This window comes from Arachis stenosperma, chromosome 6 (genome assembly GCF_014773155.1).
Source record: "Arachis stenosperma cultivar V10309 chromosome 6, arast.V10309.gnm1.PFL2, whole genome shotgun sequence".
In the NCBI taxonomy this organism is placed as follows: Eukaryota; Viridiplantae; Streptophyta; class Magnoliopsida; order Fabales; family Fabaceae; genus Arachis; species Arachis stenosperma.
In genome coordinates, this window is record NC_080382.1 from 51972763 (window position 1) to 51980974 (window position 8212).

At 40.3% G+C, this 8212-nt stretch overlaps 1 non-coding gene across 1 annotated transcript; it reads right to left on the reverse strand.

Moving 5' to 3' along the window:
* Positions 1-2655: 2655 nt before the first annotated feature.
* LOC130938568 (small nucleolar RNA R71) lies at positions 2656-2759 on the reverse strand. Its single transcript, XR_009069729.1, has one exon. It is a non-coding gene; the product is annotated as a small nucleolar RNA R71 (small nucleolar RNA).
* Between the last annotated feature and the right edge of the window lie 5453 nt (positions 2760-8212).

An 8212-nucleotide genomic window follows, 5' to 3' on the forward strand; every position in this document is an offset into this window, starting at 1 on the left:
TCACTTTGCATTTTCTAGTTGTCATTGAGATAGAGAGTTTCTGGTAGTAGAATTGAATTCTCTTCCTCTGGATTTCTTGTTTTCATTTCTTGCACACTTGTTTGAACCTTGGGTTGGAGAAGTGAAGGAATTCTGTTTCAATCTCACCCTGAGGTCTCTCTGTTTGATTTTTACTGCACTCTTGAGAAATTGGAAATTGAATTTAGTTCTCTACTGTTTGATCTTTACTTCTTTTGCAATTGAATTCTGAATTTGGATCTAGGAAGGCAGTGAGATCTAGACTTGGTTATCTAGTCTCTTGAGTCCTGAGATCTATGCTTTTAAATTTTAATTTTCTTGTTTAATTGCTACACCAAGCTTATTTTCATTCCTGTTTGAGATCTGGTTCAATTGAATTCATCTTCCACTCCGTTTGTTGCATTTTATTTTCCTTGTTTAATCTTTGCAATCCCACATCCCTAACCCATTTAAGATTCAAGCAATTTAGATTTCTTGCAATTTAAGTTTCTTCAATTTACATTACTTGCCCTTTAAGATTCAGCTCTTTTAATTTTTCTGCACTTTAAATTCTTGTCAATTACCCCTCTCCCTTTACATTTCATGCAATTTAGCTTCTGTCAATCACAAATCACACAACTCAACTCTTGTTTGCTTGACTAAATCAACCACTAAGCTAACATTTTTCAATCCTTCAATCCCTGTGGGATCGACCTCACTCCCGTGAGTTTTATTACTTGATGCGACCCGGTGCACTTGCCGGTGAGTTTTGTGTCGGATCGTTTTCCGCACATCAATATTGTTCTTGCATTTTTTTCGAAAAATTCATGCATTCATGGTGTTCTTCATGATCTTCAAGTTGTTCTTGGTAAGTCTTCTTGTTTGATCTTGATGTTTTCTTGTTTTGCATTTTTGGTTGTTTATCATATGCATTTTTCGTTTGTTAGAGTCCAAGCATTAAAGATTTCTAAGGTTGGTGTCTTGCATGTTTTCTTTGCATTAAAAATTTTTCAAAAATATGTTCTTGATGTTCATCATGATCTTCATAGTGTTCTAGGTGTTCATCTTGACATTCATAGTGTTCTTGCATGCATCATATGTTTTGATTCGTAATTTTCATGTTGTGAGTCATTTTTATGTTTTTCTCTCTCATAATTAAAAATTCAAAAATAAAAAAATATCTTCTCCTTAATTTTCTCATAATTTTCGAAAATTTGAGTTGACTTAGTCAAAAATTTTTAAAATTAGTTGTTTCTTACAAGTCAAGTCAAATTTTCAAATTTAAAAATATTATCTTTTCAAAATCTTTTTCAAAAATCACATCTTTTTCATTTTTTTATATATAATTTTCGAAATTTTTAAAAATTTATTTTCAAAATCTTTTTCTTAATTTTGTTTCAAAATTTTCGAAATTACACTAACAATTAATGTGATTGATTCAAAAATTTGAAGTTGTTACTTTCTTGTTAAGAAAGGTTCAATCTTTAAATTCTAGAATCCTATCTTTTTAGTTTCTTGTTAGTTAAGTAATTAATTTTAATTTTAAAAAAATTAAATCTTTTTCAACCATATCTTTTTATCATATCTTTTTATCTTATCTTTTTATCATATCTTTTTCAAAATTTTATCTTTTTCAAACTTTGATTTAAAAATATCTTATATAACTTCTTATCTTCTTATCTTTTCAAATTTAATTTTAATATCCTTTTCAACTAACTATTTGACTTTTTGTTTGTTTCTTATCTTTTTCAAAACCACCTAACTACTTTTTCCTCTCTAATTTTCGAAAATATCTCCCTCTTTTTCGAAAAATCTTTTAAATTAACTAATTGTTTTAAATTTTAATTTCAATTCTATCTTATCTTTAATTTTCAAAAATCACTAACTACTTTTTCAAAATTATTTTCGAAATTCTCTCTCTCCTCTCTTCTTCTATTTATTTATTTATTTATTTACTAACACTTCTCTTCACCTCTCTTCATCTCCAATTACTGCTTCTATCCTCACCCTTGTGTTTGGGTTCTTCTTCACTTTTATTCCTTTCTTCTTCTACTAATAATAAGGATCCTCTTTATCCAGATATAGAGGATTCCTCTTCCTTTTTTTTCTCTTCTCTTTCATATGAGCAGGAATAAGGAAAAAGGCATCTTTGTTGAAGCTGATCCAGAACCTGAAAGGACTCTGAAAAGGAAACTAAGAGAAGCTAAATTACAACAATCCAGAGGCAACCTTTCTGAAATTTTTGAACAAGAGAAGGAGATGGCAGCTGAACCCAACAACAATAATGCAAGGAGGATGCTTGGTGATTTCACTAAACCAACGTCCAAGTTTGATGGAAGAAGCATCTCAATTCCTGTCATTGGAGCAAACAATTTTGAGCTGAAACCTCAATTAGTTGCTCTAATGCAACAGAACTGCAAGTTTCATGAACTTCCATCTGAAGATCCTTACCAGTTTTTAACTGAGTTCTTGCATATTTGTGAGACTGTTAAGATGAATGGAGTAGATCCTGAAGTCTACAGGCTCATGCTTTTCCCTTTTGCTGTAAGAGACAAAGCTAGAACATGGTTGGACTCACAACCTAAAGATAGCCTGGACTCCTGGGATAAGCTGGTCACGGCCTTCTTGGATAAATTCTTTCCTCCTCAAAAGCTGAGCAAGCTTAGAGTGGATATTCAGACCTTCAAGCAAAAAGATGGTGAATCTCTCTATGAAGCTTGGGAAAGATACAAGCAGATGACCAAAAAGTGTCCTTCTGACATGTTTTCAGAATGGACCATATTAGATATATTCTATTATGGTCTATCTGAGTTTTCCAAAATGTCATTGGACCATTCTATAGGTGGATCCATTCATTTAAAGAAAATGCCTGCAGAAGCTCAAGAACTTATTGACATGGTTGCAAATAACCAATTCATGTACACTTCTGAGAGGAATTCCGTGAATAATGGAACGCCTTAGAGGAAGTGTTCATACCCTGGGTCAAGCTGTTCGACCCGGGATGTTTAGCGACAAGCCGACCAACCTCTTCAGGTCAGACTATCCGACCTCTTCTCAAAGAGCTCGGCCAAATGCCTGACCTCTTCTCAAAGAGCTCGGCCAAATCGCCAAAGGAGCCCAAAGCAGGCCCAAAACGAAGGAACGCAGCCCAATCTAAAGGCAGCCAAAGCCCAGAAAGATAAAGGCGGTTCCCTTGAAGATAAGATGACCTCACTTAAAGATAAGATAAAGATAAGATAAGATAACTAACTTATCTTATCCACAGGAGGCCACATCTCACCATTATAAATATACTGGAGCACCCAGGTATAACTCATACTCTGATTCTACTCAATACCTGTTTAATACCCATGCTAACTTAAGCATCGGAGTCTCTTTCAGGTACCCCCCACCCTCTGGTGACGAAGGATCAGCAGTGCAGCCAGTCCAACAAGTCGGACACGACAGCTCCGGCTGTCTCCCACCAGCCGGACACGTTAGCACCAACCAATACAGAAGATCTCATCCGAGATCGACCTCCAGTTTCAGGTAACCCTCGGAACATTGGCGCCGTTGCCAGGGACCTGGAAGTCATCCCACCACCATGGCAGACAACCATGACAACGACCACAATTCAGATCTAGAGGATAGAACGCCGCATAAAAATGCGGACGCCACCCCCAAAAGCACACCCCAAAACGGGGGAGATAAGCAAACTCCAAACACAGAAATCATGGAAGCACTACAAGCTCAACAAAACCGCCTCCAACAACTCAAAAAAGAAGCCGAGCATCAACGGGAAGCCAAGAAGGACCTCCGAAGGGAAACTAGGCGACGCCGAGAGTTAAAAGATAAGCTCTTAAGACTCTAAGTCGATCTCAAAACCAAGACGGCTCGATCTAGTCACGAAGATAGCCCCCACAAAGATCAAGACCCATTCACCAAAGAGATCATGAAAGCTAAAGGTCCCAAAGGACTTCAAAGCTCCCAGCATGACTCCGTATGACGGCACATCGGATCCAAGCTATCATCTTAGCAATTTCAGAAGCAGGATGTATCTAACGGAGGCCTCAGATGCAATCCGTTATTTTCCATCCAGAAGGACAGAGCCAAACATGCACCGAGCCTATTAGGGATCAAGCAAGGAGATCGGGAGAAACTTCGCAACTACATGGAAAGATTCAACAAAATATGTCTGGATACACAAAGTCTGCCAACAGAAGCAGCTATCAGGGGTCTCATCAATGGTCTACGAGAAGGACCTTTTAGCCACTCAATATCCAAGAAGCACCCAAACATCTCGGAACGAGGTACAGGAACGGGCAGATAAATACATCAACATGGAGGAGAACTCTCGACTAGGAGAGAGCTCAAAAATCAGATTCTCCTAATCCACCACAGGATGAGGATGAAGAAACCAGGAAGAAAGAAGACCAACTAACTGAGAAACCTATCTCTTGTGGATGTTGAACGAAAAATATACAACACTGAGAAGATCTCACCACCTCGCCCAATCAAAAGCAGAAAGGCCAAAGAGGTCGGACAAGTCGAGGGTCAGACTTCACACCAAAGTGGTCTGACAAGTTGAAGGCCCACCTCACACCAAAGAGGTCGGACGAGTTGAAGGTCCACCTCACACCAAAGAGGGTGGGCAAAGTTGAAGGTCCACCTCACACCAAAGAGGTCGGACATGTTGAAGGTCCACCTCACACCAAAGAGGTCGGACAAGTTGGAGGTCCACCTCACACCAGAGGTCGGACGAGTTAGAGGTCCACCTCACACCAAAGAGGTCGGACGCATTGAAGGTCCACCTCACACCAAAGAGGTCGGACGCGTTGAAGGTCCACCTCACACCAAAGAGGTCGGACAAGTTGAAGGTCAACCTCACACCAAAGACGTTGGACAAGTCGAACGTCTCACACCAAAGAGGTCGAACAAGTTGAACGTCCACCTCACACCCCTGAGAGACATGTTCATGGAGGATTCGCAGGAGGAAGGATCTCTAAATCATCCCGCAAAGGACACCTCAAAGAGGTATATTAAGGAAGGGAGAGAGGTTTGAATAGGACTACGGGGTGCAAACAAGCCTTCCGGGATTTTGAAAATTCTTGGGGCAACCACCCATTCTTACCCAACCAAGGGAAAGTGAAAAGCTCATATTATACCTCATAGTGGGAAGTCTGGCAATAGCCTCATCACTAGTTAAAGAAGACAAAAGAGGGCAACAATCCGTCTACTTCATCATCAAAGCCCTACAAGGGGCTGAACTAAACTATCAATAGATAGAGCAGTTTGTCTACGCCCCCATACTCACCTCTCGATGACTCCACCCATACTTTCAATCTCACACTATCAGAGTTCGGACCAACTAGCCCATCGAAGGCATCCAACAAGAAAACAGACTTAGTAGTAAGAATTCTATAGTGGGCAGTCAAAATCGATCTTCGACATAAAGCTCAGACAACCATCAAATCATAGTATTTGGCCGACTTCATTACAGAGTACACTGACACCCCGGGAACTCCTACAAAATGAAAACTCTACATGGATGACTCTTCAAACAAAACTAGGAGTGGTGCAGGTGTAATTATAGAAAAGCGATCAGGGAAGCCAAATCAAGCCAAATGACCAAGCTGAATACGAAGCACTACTGGCTGGTTTAAGGCTAGCTAAGAAGGTAGGAGCTTACCATGTCCAATGACTCACAAGTAGTCACCTCACAAATAGAAGGGAGCAACCAAGCTGAGGATCCAACCACAAAAAATACCTAGGGTAATTCGGGGGACCCTAGACAAAACCGAAGAACAGCTCGAATAATTCAGGGGACCCTGGACAAAAATAGAAAACAGCTTGGACATTTCGGGGAATATGAAGTCTGACACATACCTCAGGAGCAGAATGCCCAAGCTGATGCATTTTCAAAACTAGCCAACACCAAACCAGGGGGCAATAATAGAAGCCTCATCCATACCACATTACAAGACCACAACAAGGAAGGAAAACAAACCCTCTCCTCAGAGTCCGGCGACACCAGCTCATAATTCTTTTCCTCATCCCTATCCCTACAAATTCAGAGGAACCTCCTAAGTCGCACACAGCACTCAGGGTCAGCCACAGTAACACGCATTACAACTATGGAATCCAGTCAATCAGACATGCCGACCGGGATCTTAGTAGACATCTCAGCAATATTTTTTCAAGAAGACATAGGTCAACCATGAGGTTATTACCAAACAACTCGGACAAATAATGGAAACAACTCGGACAATAACAGCAAAACATCAAGTGTCAGATACAACAGTAAAAGGGAAACCCCAGGACTCACACGAAAGTCCAGGGGCACCCTTTGGAGGCAACAACAGGGCAAGAACATAGAGAAGAGAAGCCGACAATCTATACCCAAACAGTCCGAACACCTCTCAAACAAAAGGTCAAAACAAAAGCTAGAACTTTTGTACAAAGGAGTCAGGCAACGATGAAAAGAAACAGGAACATCAGCCAACTCCTAAGCAAAGCACACATTCTCCTCAAAGGTGAATACGCAAACTTTTTGCGGAAAGAACCAAAGGTCTTCAGATCAAAAGGGAGCTTGGGCTGAAGAACTCCCACAAGTCCTATAGGCATATCGGACAACTCCACACTTCACCACGGAGGAATCACCCTTCCAATTGACTCGCAAAGTGGAGGCAATGATCCCAGTAGAGATCGAAGAAGGATCCCCCAGAATGATCTCTACAATAAAGAAGTCAACTCCCAAATCCAAAGGGAAGAGCTCGACCTACTTCCAGAAATCTGAGAAAGAGCTCAGACTAAGGAAGAGGTGTTAAAACGTCAAATGGCCTCAAGATACAATCGAAAGGTAACCTAGCAATGACGATCTCATCCTAATCTGAAATGACATCAGAATAGGTCGGTCTGGAGAAGAGAAGCTAGCAGCCAACTGGAAAGGATCATACCAAGTTGATCAGAAGAACTGGGGAAAGCTTACTACAAAGTGTCCAACCTTGAGGGGCAAGAGCTACCAAGGTCATGGCATGCCTGCAAAGGGCGCCAGGCCGAGATCCAAAAAGATTGCTCGACCTAGAAAGGTAAGTACTAACATGTACACACTCTTATCTTCATTTTATTAAAAAATTGCAGATTTCCTAAAAAGTTTCCTACCAAGACGCCCGATCACGACAAGGTCGGCAAGATGAAAACCAAACTCATCACCTGATCACGACAAAGTCGGCAAGATGAAAATCAAATTCATCGTCCGATTACAAAGCGACAAGTCGGCAAGGTGAAAACCAACTTTACCGCCCGACCATGATGAAAACCAAATTCATCATTTGATTTTGACAAAGGTCGACAAAGTGAAAACCAAATTCACTGCTCTACAAACTCCCAAGACGCATTAATCTGAAGCATTCATCGTCCGATTATAAAGTAACAGATCGGCAGAAAGTGAAAAATAATTTCACTGCACGATCACGATAAAGATAACCGTCCGATAAAGGTGAAAACGCGATTCACCCAAAAGACGATCTAAAAATGCCAACCACTTTCTACAAATCGGCAAAGATGAACACGGAATAATGTAAGAAGTTATCGAAAGTAATCCAAAAAAGAACCTGACGAGGTCTTACGGATAGCTAATATAATAACTTAATAAGGTTGGCCGACATCAAAAAATCGGGCCAAGCCAAACCAAGTTATCAGCGAATCCCTGGAAAGAGGTCTGGCCAACCCTATTAAAGAGGAATTGTTATAACTTAGAAGAGATCGACTTAACGAAGTCGGTCCCCTACAAAGATAAGTTATAAAAGTAATCCCTGAAAGAGACCTGACAAAGGTCCAAGAAAGAGGATTACAAAAATAACTTAGAAGAGATCGACCTAACAAAGTCGGTCTCCTACAAAGATAAGTTATCAAAGTAATCCCTGAAAGAGACCTGACAAAAGTCCAAGAAAAAGGATTACAAAAATAACTTAGAAGAGATCGACCTAACGAAGTCGGTCTCCTGCAAAGATAAGTTATCAAAGTAATCCCTGAAAGAGACCTGACAAAGGTCCAAGAAAGAGGATTACAGAAATAACTAAGCCCGACATGACAAAGTCGGCCCAAACGACAAAAGAGTTATAAAAGTAATCCCTGAAAGAGACCTGAACAAGGTCCAAGAAAGAGGATTACAGAAATAACTCAGGAGAGCCCCGACACGACGAAAGTTGGCCCACAACACAAAAGTTATAAAAAT